A 10,556-nucleotide genomic window follows, 5' to 3' on the forward strand; every position below is an offset into this window, starting at 1 on the left:
CTCTAATATGCAAGATAGCAAAGGTTTTTCTTTTTTAAGGCAGACCACTAAGAACCACTTCAGACTTCCAGAAAAGCTGTGCCCAGCACCCTTAGAACTACTGTGTTAAATTTATACACACACACACCAACAGAAGCTGAGTCACTTACTGCACCTAAGTTAAGTTTCACTGGACGCAGAACAGGTCATGGGGCTAAACACAGGACTCCAGCAGCCCTTCATACCTTTCTCCCCACCAGTGGCTGACACAATCATGCTCTGGCTTTTTCTTGTAACATCAGAGGAAAACCTCCAGTTTAGTGTTTACTGCTTAGGCTATTCTCCCCCAGGCAGATGCCAGACTAGTGGCATTTCCAGGCAAATATTCTTACTTTTACTCTCAAATCAACGCAGACAATGAATTTTTTCTGTGCTTCCAGATGAAGCGGAACAAAGGAGATGAGAAGCCAAGAGGAACTTCATTGTGATTAGGACAGAGAAGTTAGTTTAGATTTGGAGATTTAAATCAAATACTCCAGCTCCACTTTAAATCGCTTACATAGTCTGTAACACCATCCTTTCTCCTTTATCAAGTATATTTAGTCATACACACTGTTGTCAGGATATGTTAGATACTACCCGAGCTCACCTACAGCAATGCAGCCATCGATGACCCACATACAGAAATGCCTTGTTCAAAATAATACCAGTTAACACCTCAGTTAAGATGACAGCAGCTCTGAGGACGTGCAAATGAAATTCAGGTGCACATGAATGTCTAGTGACAAAAGAAACTACAGACATTTTTCAAAACCCACACCTAAAACCAGTAAAGAAAAAATAAATCCAGACTTGACAAATAAAGCCCAGCAGCAGTTTTCCTAGGCACTGCCCAAGCAGCCAGCCTGCCCCACAAGAAAGCTATAAATAAACTAAGAACAGAAAAGGTCTGTCACGTTTATTACACAGTTAAATTACCATCAAAGGGAGTGAGCAGCACAACAGTGGTGGTATATATTTGTCTCTATTTTTTTCAGTAGGAGGAAGAGCCAATTGAGAGGTTGCAAACTTAAAAACGAAAACCCCACTAAACCACAAAAAATACAAAACGTTTGAAAAGAAACAGCAATTTTACCGACTCAGTGTGGACACGTTGACTCCTACTGCCAGTTCAGACACAAAAAATACTAGGAAAGTACCATTTTGCCTGGCATCCAGTTGCCAGGTCCAGAACAGCCAACCTCCCTCATAGCCTACAGCAGCATCTTACAGCTCTATGCAGGTGTCTCAGATATTCTCAAGCACTTAAAATGACATTAGATATTCACATACACCTGCATTCCTCCCACTATTTTTTACATATGATAACAGAAATCCATGAAGTGTGATTTGCTGCTAGCTCCACTGCCACCACAGGCATTTTTTGCTTTTCCTGTGCTATCTCCCAGCCTCTCTCCTGTAGCTGTACCTTCAATCTCCATGCTACTTTCCATACCAAATACTAAATTGAAAACTGTATTAAGAACATCCCCAAAATATGACTAAATATGTCTCACCAACTGATTTATACTCTGCAGTTGCTATCAAAATTTCCCCAATTAATTCTTAGCTAGTGTGAAAAGAAAGAAAGTATTCAGCATTGCTTTCTCCTCAAAGTGAGATTCTTCCCTTGATGTCCCCTATGGGGATATTTCCAAAAGGCAGAGGCAGCCCTGCTGCACTGGAGATAAGCATCCTGCTTCAGAAATCCCAGTTGGCAACAGCGCAGCTTCTGCCTTCATGCAGAGCTGAATCCTTAGAGACAGCTTAAACCTCTAACAGCAAAACACCTGATGCCAATGAACACATCTAGAGATGTGTTTATAAACTCCACATAAAAATTACTTTTATAAAATTATAAAAGACCTCCAAGAATATTAATATTTCTTGTCCCCTATGCTTCACTGTCACATAATATCCCCTTCTTAGAATTAATTACAGTCTATTTTATAAAAACAAGAATCACAAAATCAAATACTATAATTACACATTTTATATCCTCATGCTTTTACTTGCCCTTTTTCAGGGAAGCTTCTTAGAGCATCCAAAAGATTAACATCTCTGGAGGGCTTTAGGACAGCACAGTTCAGGGACAACAACAACCACCAAACAAACAAAAATCTTCCTACCACTCCAGAAACAAAGATAAAATACAAAACGGTGGTATTAAGATTTTTGGAAACTTTGCTTTATTTCTTCCCCACCAAGAACAAAGAACACGCCTGAAATAAGCCTGAATGGTTCTGTTCACTTTCAGTCATGACACTTTCAGTCATGACAGCAACTCACCATCAGCTAAACACAGCCACAGTCCACCTTTTCATTAAAGGAAATGTATGTTATGTTATGAAAATTAGGCACTGTACTCAAAGTCCATATGGGTGCTGGTCACTAAAGTGTGATTTCTTCCAATGCTTCAGATTTCTTTTAAATAATCATAAAAAATGAAGCAAGACTCTGAGAAACAGTCTCTAGCTAGAGAAGTAATTCTACTCTGGTCCCTTTAATGAAAAAAGCTCCTGAAATACATATTCATACAGTTTTCAAACAACCCTAGAATAAAAAGAAAAATCTAAGGTTTATCCTTAACCAAATTAAAGGATGAGAACTTAATCCCTGCCAAATTTCATAAATACAGCAAAACCAGTATCATTCAAGAACATCCTATACACAAATGGCCCTTAATTGCTCAATTAACATATTTACTTTCTTTGACACAGCAGAAGTACTTTCACAACCTATAACAAAAATTTCAATTAAAACCAGGATTCTATTTGCAAACCAATCCCCTTTCCAATAGGGATGAAAGCCATTATTTTTCTCTCCCACCTGAGTGAGCTAATTTCCAGTGCAAAAACCTGCTCTTCACTCACAATCCAAACTTTGAAGCTTGGAAATCTCACAATGCCCTTGGGTAGCAAATCCTGGTATTTTTCAAAATTAACAACACACCAAGAACTATGAAAACATATAAAGTGCACTAATGCTCAGGTGAAGGCAATGTTTGCACTGGGATTAACCTGTTTTTGTAAGGCTGTTGCATCCTGAGCTGAAGCAGATGAACATTATCACTGTTTTGAAAAGACTGCAAAAATTTGGCAATTTAAAAAAAATAGTTACTCTCAACAGCACCAGTATTGACAGCAGAGCTCAAATCTGCAGGTATTTTATGTATTCTCAGAACCTCCTACCAGTTCCTAACTATATAAAAAATATTATTACTCACTTATTATTACCCACTAAATTTTCCAACTATCATAATTTTTACATAGATCTTCTGCATTTTTTTAAATGTGCAGTGATCTTTTATGAATAAATATCAAAATTGGTCAACAACTCTAGCATTATTGAGAATACCTACTGAAAACAAAACAAAACAAAAATAAATAAAAGAAAGCCAAGATAGTAATGACATTAAATTTTTACTTTTCATGATACAGTGAAGACTGTTGACTACTTTTAATGCCTCCTTCCTTTTCCAGACACAAAAGCCACCTTCCCAACATGCAACACTGTGGCAGATCTTTCAGCTAACTATAAAAGGAAATAATTACTGTCTGCTGAAATCTGAGCACATATAACTCAAATGTGTAAATGCACAGCATTTCACCCTTAAGAGCTGGAAACACCATCTTTTCAAATTAGAATTAAAAAAAAATGTGAAACATAAGAATTGTACACATGAAATTTATTATAAAAAACTAACAAAAGTCAGCTTCATATTCTCACAGGTTTTTACACTTATGATGGCATAAAGAAATGAAAAACATGCTGAAACATCACCTTTACTTACACCACACAGAGTCTTGCTAACACAAGCATTGCCCAGCCTTTACAACACTTTATTGTAATCCCTTCCTAAATGGATCTACTTCCTAAAAATGAAGAGATCACAAGTCAGGCAATACATGAAGTGGCAAATATTTTAAAATATTCTTTCTATTGGGACTGAGTCAACCAGCATTCTGTTTAAAGAACAAATTTTCAGAACAGCTGAAATGAGTCTCTAATAACATTAATTTCTGGTATTCAGAGTCAGAGAAATAACAAATCTTAAGTTTCCATAAGTAGTCTACACCCACACTTCTTCTCCAGTGCCTGAAATTCCAGTGTGACTAATGACCTTATGCTGCATTTCTGCTTTTCCATGTTTATCTGGGAACATTCATTCTACTTCTCTTAACCACATTTCTGTTATCCAGGTGAGAAGATATTTTTAATTACCTTACTTTTTGTTACTTCATCACAAAGAACAAAATTGCATAACTCTAAAATATCAAAAGACACAAAAAGTGAACTACAGCTAGACACACAGATATTCTTCTTTTGAAATCTGAAATCAATATAACTGAAAAACAATTTCATCATAACTGCACACAGTAAGAAGTATGGGAAATTGGAAATAGACAAGTCCTTCTTTTCTACCTTATGCACTCAAGGCAACAGCCATTTCCAAATATTGTAGTGATGGGATTTTTGCTAGTTTTAATAAAACAAAAGAGACTGGGGGTTACATATAAAAGACTAGAAAGATGTAAATCTATATTTAAAATGCAGGGCTAGTTGTCAGAGGATAGCAACTATCAGACATGCCTATGTTCCACTCTGGCTAAAAAAATCAGTTAAAGAAATTAGTTAAAATAAAGCGTGAAGTATCTGATAACAGGATTTATACTTTATCAGAGAAATCTGTCCACCTTTGAGACAAAATTTAAATATAGTCAATGAACAGTAACATACTGTTAAGAACATCTGAATTCTAAGACAAAATTCAATTCCTGGACAAAATACAAGGTGCTCAGTCCTACAACTCACTATTTCTGGTTTTAAATAACTCAGATAAAAGAAAGCAACCAGAAGAGTTACTAATATTATGGGATTTCTTTAAATTATACTAACAAACACAAATCAATTGTCAAAACCTGTACGAAATAAATAAAGGCTCAAGAAAGTCTGCAGTGTCATCTTACACAGTCTCATATGACCAACACATTTCTCTGTATCATAAAATCAAGGGTTTGTTAGTCACAGACACAAGTTATATGACAAAAGTCTAACTTTTTAAATGTTTCCACTTTAAAAGAGTGAATGGTGTGGTGTAGAACTTTAAAAAAATATGGCACCATTTCATAAGCTGTGATCACACAGAATTTCAAGCAGGTTTTAATTTCTTAGTAACTAATTTATTTTAAATAAATGCTGTGGCAGAACAAAGAATAGATGCCTATCCAGTAGACAAAAAGACGGGCTTCCATCTCAGGAAAAGATCTTCTATTTTTCTGTCCATTTCTTTACTATTTGATCAGGAGAAGGAGTGTCAGGTAATTAATCAGGTAATGATTTAAACACTTTTCCAGCAAAAGACGTATTACTGTATTATTCTGCCATTAATCCTTTACCAAAAGTTATTGAGAGAAGATCACTTTTCCAACCAATGTTTAAGCCTATATGTGAAGTGGCAAAGCCCATCACCTTTAAGACATATTGCTGCTATTTCAGTGATGTCCTGTGGCAGGACCTGAAGCAATGGGCAGAAACTGAAACAGACTCAATTAAGCTGGAAAAGACCCCTGAGAGCCCATTGAATCCAACCTGCGACTGAACACCACTATGTGCGAGCCCAAGGCACTGAGTGGTCTTTCCTTAAACACCTCCCGGGTCAGTGACTGCAGCACCTCCCCGGGCAGTCCACTGCAATGTCTAATTGTCTGAGAAGAAATTCTTCCCAATATTCAAACTTAACATACCCCGGCATAGCTTGATGCCCCATTGTCCTGTCCTGTCACTTGTTGCCTGGGAGAAGAGGCTGATCCCCACTTGGCTACAGTCTTCAGGCAGCTGTAGAGAACGATAAGGTCACCCCCGAGCCTCCTTCTCTTCCAGGCTCAACACCCCCGGCACTCCCTGGGCCGCTCCGCCGGGACTTGTGCTCCAGACCCTCACCAGCCCCGCTGTCCCCTCTGCACTCAGGGGAGTCTCGGATCGCCAGGAATCGCTGTCAGTTCCTGTGAGGGTGACCCGGCACCGGCACGGGCTGCCCGGGGAAGCCGCAGGGTCCGTTCTGGAGACTCCCCCCAGCCCCCGGGGCACGGCCCGGGCGATCCGCCCTTGTTGTCCCCGCTCGAGAACGGTTGGACCCTGTGCCTGCGGAGGTCCCTCCACCCCAACCGTTCTGTTACTCTTTACCTTGGAAATCAGATGCCAAAAGCTTCCCTGACGGGTCGAACCCTTATCTACCCTTCCGAGTCAACAAGAGAGACCCGCGGTACGAGAGGCTCCTCCCGGCCCGGGACAGGGTGACAGGGGTGACGGGGACGCTGGGCCGTGCCCGCGGCACTGGCGGGGCGCCTCACCCGCGGTGCGCCGCCCTCCACCCCGCACCCCGAGCCCGGTGTACCCCGCACCCGGCACCGCCGCAGCCCCGGGATATGCCAGGGCAATGCCCAGGGCAGGGCAGGGCAGGGCAGAGCGGAGCGGGCGCACCGCCCCTCCCGACCCGCGGCCCCGCACTGAGAGCGCCGGGGCTGAGGGGACCGGGCCCCCGAGGCACGAATGGCCCGAGCACGGCCCCGCCGGGAGCGGCCCCGCGACGCCCTTTGTTTGGCAGCGGGAGCGCCGCCTCCCCCACATCCCCGTGCCCTTCCCCTGCCCTTCCCCCGCCGGCCCGCGCCGCCTTCCGCCGCCACTCACCGCCCGGCCGGGCGCGCTCGGGCCCTGCGGCGGCTGCCCGGGCCCCGCCGGAGCCTGACACACACACACACACACAGGGAGAGAGAGAGGCGGCGGCCCGAGCGCGGCTGAGCTCAGCGCGGCCCCACAGCGCCCGCCATCTTCCGCCGCTGCGCCCCGCCCGCCCGGGCCCCGACGCGCGGGGGCGGCTCCGCCCGGCCCGGCCGCGCCCATCGCCGCGGGCGGCGCCAACAACGGGCACGGGAGGAGCCCTGTTGGGCAGCGATCCCTCCCTGGGAGCAGCCCTGCCCGGGAGCCGCTCTGCCCGGGACGATCCGTGCCCGGGAGCGCCGCCGCACCGCCGGCCCGGCCCGGAGCGGAGCACGGTGGGCCCGGCTGAGCCGGAGAAGCGCTGGGCAGCGCAGAGGTGGCACCACCCTGGAGAGACACCAGCAGTCAGCCCCTGGCTGCTTTCTGATAGAAAAGCAGGGGGGGAAAGGGTAGTGAACAATTGCTGCCCGGTGTGCGGACAGACTGGGAACGAGAGGCTGGACAGCGGCGCCGCGGAGGGGCCTCACCCCGAGCCCAGCTTTGGGCACCACGGCATAAAATAGACATTGAACTGTTAGAGAGCGTCCAGAGGAGGGCAACGAGCAGCGTGAAGGGCCTCAAGCCGAGGGAATACGAGGAGTGGCCGAAGTCATTTGTCTCGTTCGGTCTGGAGGAGAGTGAGCAGAGGCCTCGGTGCAGTTACAGCCTCCTGCTGTGGGAAAGGGGAGGGGCAGGTGCTGCTGGTCTCTTTCTTTATCTGTGGGGACAAGTGACAGGAGCTGAGGGAACAGCGTGAAGCTGAGGCGGGAGGTGGGGGTTGAATGTTAGAAGAACATTCTTCATCCAAAGGGTGGTTGGCACTGGCGTGGACTCTCCAGGGAAGTTGTCGGCACCAAGGCTGACAGAGTTCAAGCAGCATTCAGACAATGCTGTCCCATGGAATGACCCTTGGGCTTGTCCTCCTGTGTATGGCCAGGAGTTGGAGTTGGACTTTATGATTCCAATGGGTCCCTTCCAACTCAAAATACTGTACGTTTCTGTTGTTTATACACAGAAGCCGTGTCAGTAACCTGCCAAATGCAGCTCCTCCTTTTATGGCTGGGTTGTAATTTCCATACAAGTTATGTAGCCTCAGCTGACTTCTGTGAATGCTCACGGGAAGGGCCTTCACCTGGACAGGGTCTTTTTGACCTGCCCAGGGAGGAGTGATTTTTAGTATAATAATGAATATAGACCAACTCTACATGGACCTTGAGTCTTTTGCCAAGTTGGCAACATCAACATTGACATACATCAACATCTTGATTTACTGCATTCTTAGAGCTTGTTAGCTCCAGGATGTCCTGTGGATGCTACCCTACTTACTAAGTCTCCTTTCTTGCTGATTAGTCTTGAAAGTATATAAAGACCAAATATTCAGTACATCCTGATTTAAGATAACTTTGACATAATGCACATTTTGCAATACCACCACATACCCTGAGATTCCACCAGATTCTCTCAGACTCCCCCAGAGCCCAGATCTCCAAACAGCTTCATGGATGTTTTGAAAGTTCCCCTCTCAGCCCAGGCCAGGGTGTGCATGGCTGCAGCTGCCTGATGACATTCCCAACATTTTCTTCAGTTTTTTCATCAGTGCTTTCAGTGATGATAAAACACACCCACAGACTGTAAAATGTCATTTCTATCTTCAGCACAGTCCAAATCCATGATAATAGATGTGTTTAATTCATCTGGACAACTGGATGAGAGATGATCTCTGGTGACTACAGCAATAACATCTCCCCATGAGATCATGAAACCTTGCCTAAAAGATGACAACAAACCAGCAAGAGAAAGGAGCATAGTTGCCACAGTACTTATTTCTAAGGCTACTGAGTTTCAAGGGTCAAAGCATTGATAAAATTCTTTGCGGCACAGAGATCTTCCATCTCAGTAAAGAGCCATGACTGTTTCCTTCTTAAAGAAACATTTGACAGGGCTTCCCCTATACCCCAAATACTTATAAACCAGAAACCATGCAGCAAGGGCTTTCCTCACTTTTTTAAGCATGAATTCTCCAATGACCTTAAAGTCTTCACACACCCTGATAAAATATACAGCTTCCTTAGATGCTCTAAAGTTGTTAATACAAAGCAAAGGCACAAGCTGTGAAATTCAAAAGCTAAATCCACTTAATCCTGCACCAAAACATTGGTTCAGCTGAAAAACTGGGAAAAAATAACTACATAAAGCACATTCTCCTTCTTTACACTTATTTGCAGAAATGAAATGTGAACAAATGGAGGATGAGTCCCTGCAGTTAATGTGGGGCTGAAAAGGGTTCTCTGTACCACCTGAACATTTCCATAAGGGCCACTACTCAAGGAAGAGTGGTCCTGATGCTTCAGGCACCCATATAATCTTGTGTAGATAAGAGAAACCACAGTCTGACAAGACTGCCTGTGTTGGCCTCTTCAGGTTTATAGATTTTGAAACACTTTCAAGATATTACTTTTTTCACACCTAATACAAAAACGTATATTAGTATCTCACTTCATAATCTCCCATCACCCAAATCCTTAATCCCGTGTCATAGTGTTCCCACTCATGTATTCTCACCATGTAGTTACAAATTTCAGACAGAAACAGTAGTTCCTTCCCTCCTGCATAAAATGAAACTGTACAAACACCGTGAATATGGAGGCAGAAAAGGCATTTTTCTGTATGGGTCCTTAACTATCACCCACTTTTGCTTCAGGTGAGTCCAGCTCCTGACATCCTTGTGCTCTTCTAACTTTGACCCTATGCTTAGATTAGGAGCAACGCTTCCCCACCACTGACTAATTCACATCGGCATTGAAACATGGTGCAATTGTGGTTTATTCAGTTGGGAAAGATCATGTGCAGCCCCCATGGAGAAATAACTCCTTTGCTGCTATGTATGACCACCTTAGGAAGAGCTGTAACATGTACTGCTGCCAAACTCCGGACAGATCTCCAACTCTCATCTAGTAAATAGGCTGAAGACATCTCCCATTAGAACTACTTCTGTATTCTATACTGAAACATCCTGAACGTTATCAGGAAGTTACTCAGATGGAACTAAGTTAAATATAGCCACAGGAAAATATCTGCTGGCTCCAGGATGCTCTTAATTGTGACTGTGCAGCAACTTAACAATTTACAACATTTAGTAGCAGAAAGCTGTGTTTTATTTTAATCTCTTCAAATGAGTTTTTCACTAAATGCAGCAAGATTTATTTCATGAGGGCACTTCATACTCCTGACTGACTCTGTTGTAAATGTATATTTGAGAAGGCAATTTCCATTGCAGTCTAACTTCTGGTTAGAATTACAACCACCAGAGTTTCTAAAATTGCATCTGTAGTCCTCTGTGTTGGAATGGCAAGTACTTTCATCTCCTCTGACACACCTTGCTAAAAGAGAATTCTAAACACACAAGGCTCAAAAATACTATTGCTCCAAGGTATTTTTTGAAAGCAAAAATACCATTGCTTTCAAGGGAACATCACACATTCCACATTCCTCTATGGAGGGACTGATGGCAGAAAGAGATCTGGATAAAGGTGTCTTTAAAACATTACGCCATCTTTACAAAATTCATACTGAAGTGGAATTAATACCAGCTCAAAAGAAGAGAGAAAGTGATTCAGTGTGAGACAGGAAGTGATGGAAACAGCCCATCTTTAGGGGTGACACACAATATCTCTTCTCCAACAATCTAAGGTCAACACTGCAGGTCCAGCCAGCTTTGATGTACTGTCACCAGCCAACAGAAACTGCCTAATCAGAGTCCTGGTAGCTGAGATTCAAAA

At 43.6% G+C, this 10,556-nt stretch overlaps 1 protein-coding gene across 2 annotated transcripts in view; it reads right to left on the minus strand.

Annotated features, from left to right (window-relative positions):
* KIDINS220 (kinase D interacting substrate 220) overlaps nucleotides 1-6,748 on the minus strand; it is an 82,747-nt gene extending 75,999 nt beyond the window's left edge. Inside the window, exon 1 of one of the 2 annotated variants that reach the window (XM_083856044.1) lies at nucleotides 6,709-6,748. The gene's annotated coding sequence lies outside the window, so the exon portion shown is untranslated. The remainder of the gene's footprint in view (nucleotides 1-6,708) is intronic. The other variant, XM_083856043.1, reaches the window with a different exon arrangement.
* Nucleotides 6,749-10,556: the final 3,808 nt, after the last annotated feature.

The sequence above is a fragment of the Zosterops lateralis genome (genome assembly GCF_965231275.1).
Source record: "Zosterops lateralis genome assembly, chromosome: 3".
NCBI lineage: Eukaryota > Metazoa > Chordata > Aves > Passeriformes > Zosteropidae > Zosterops > Zosterops lateralis.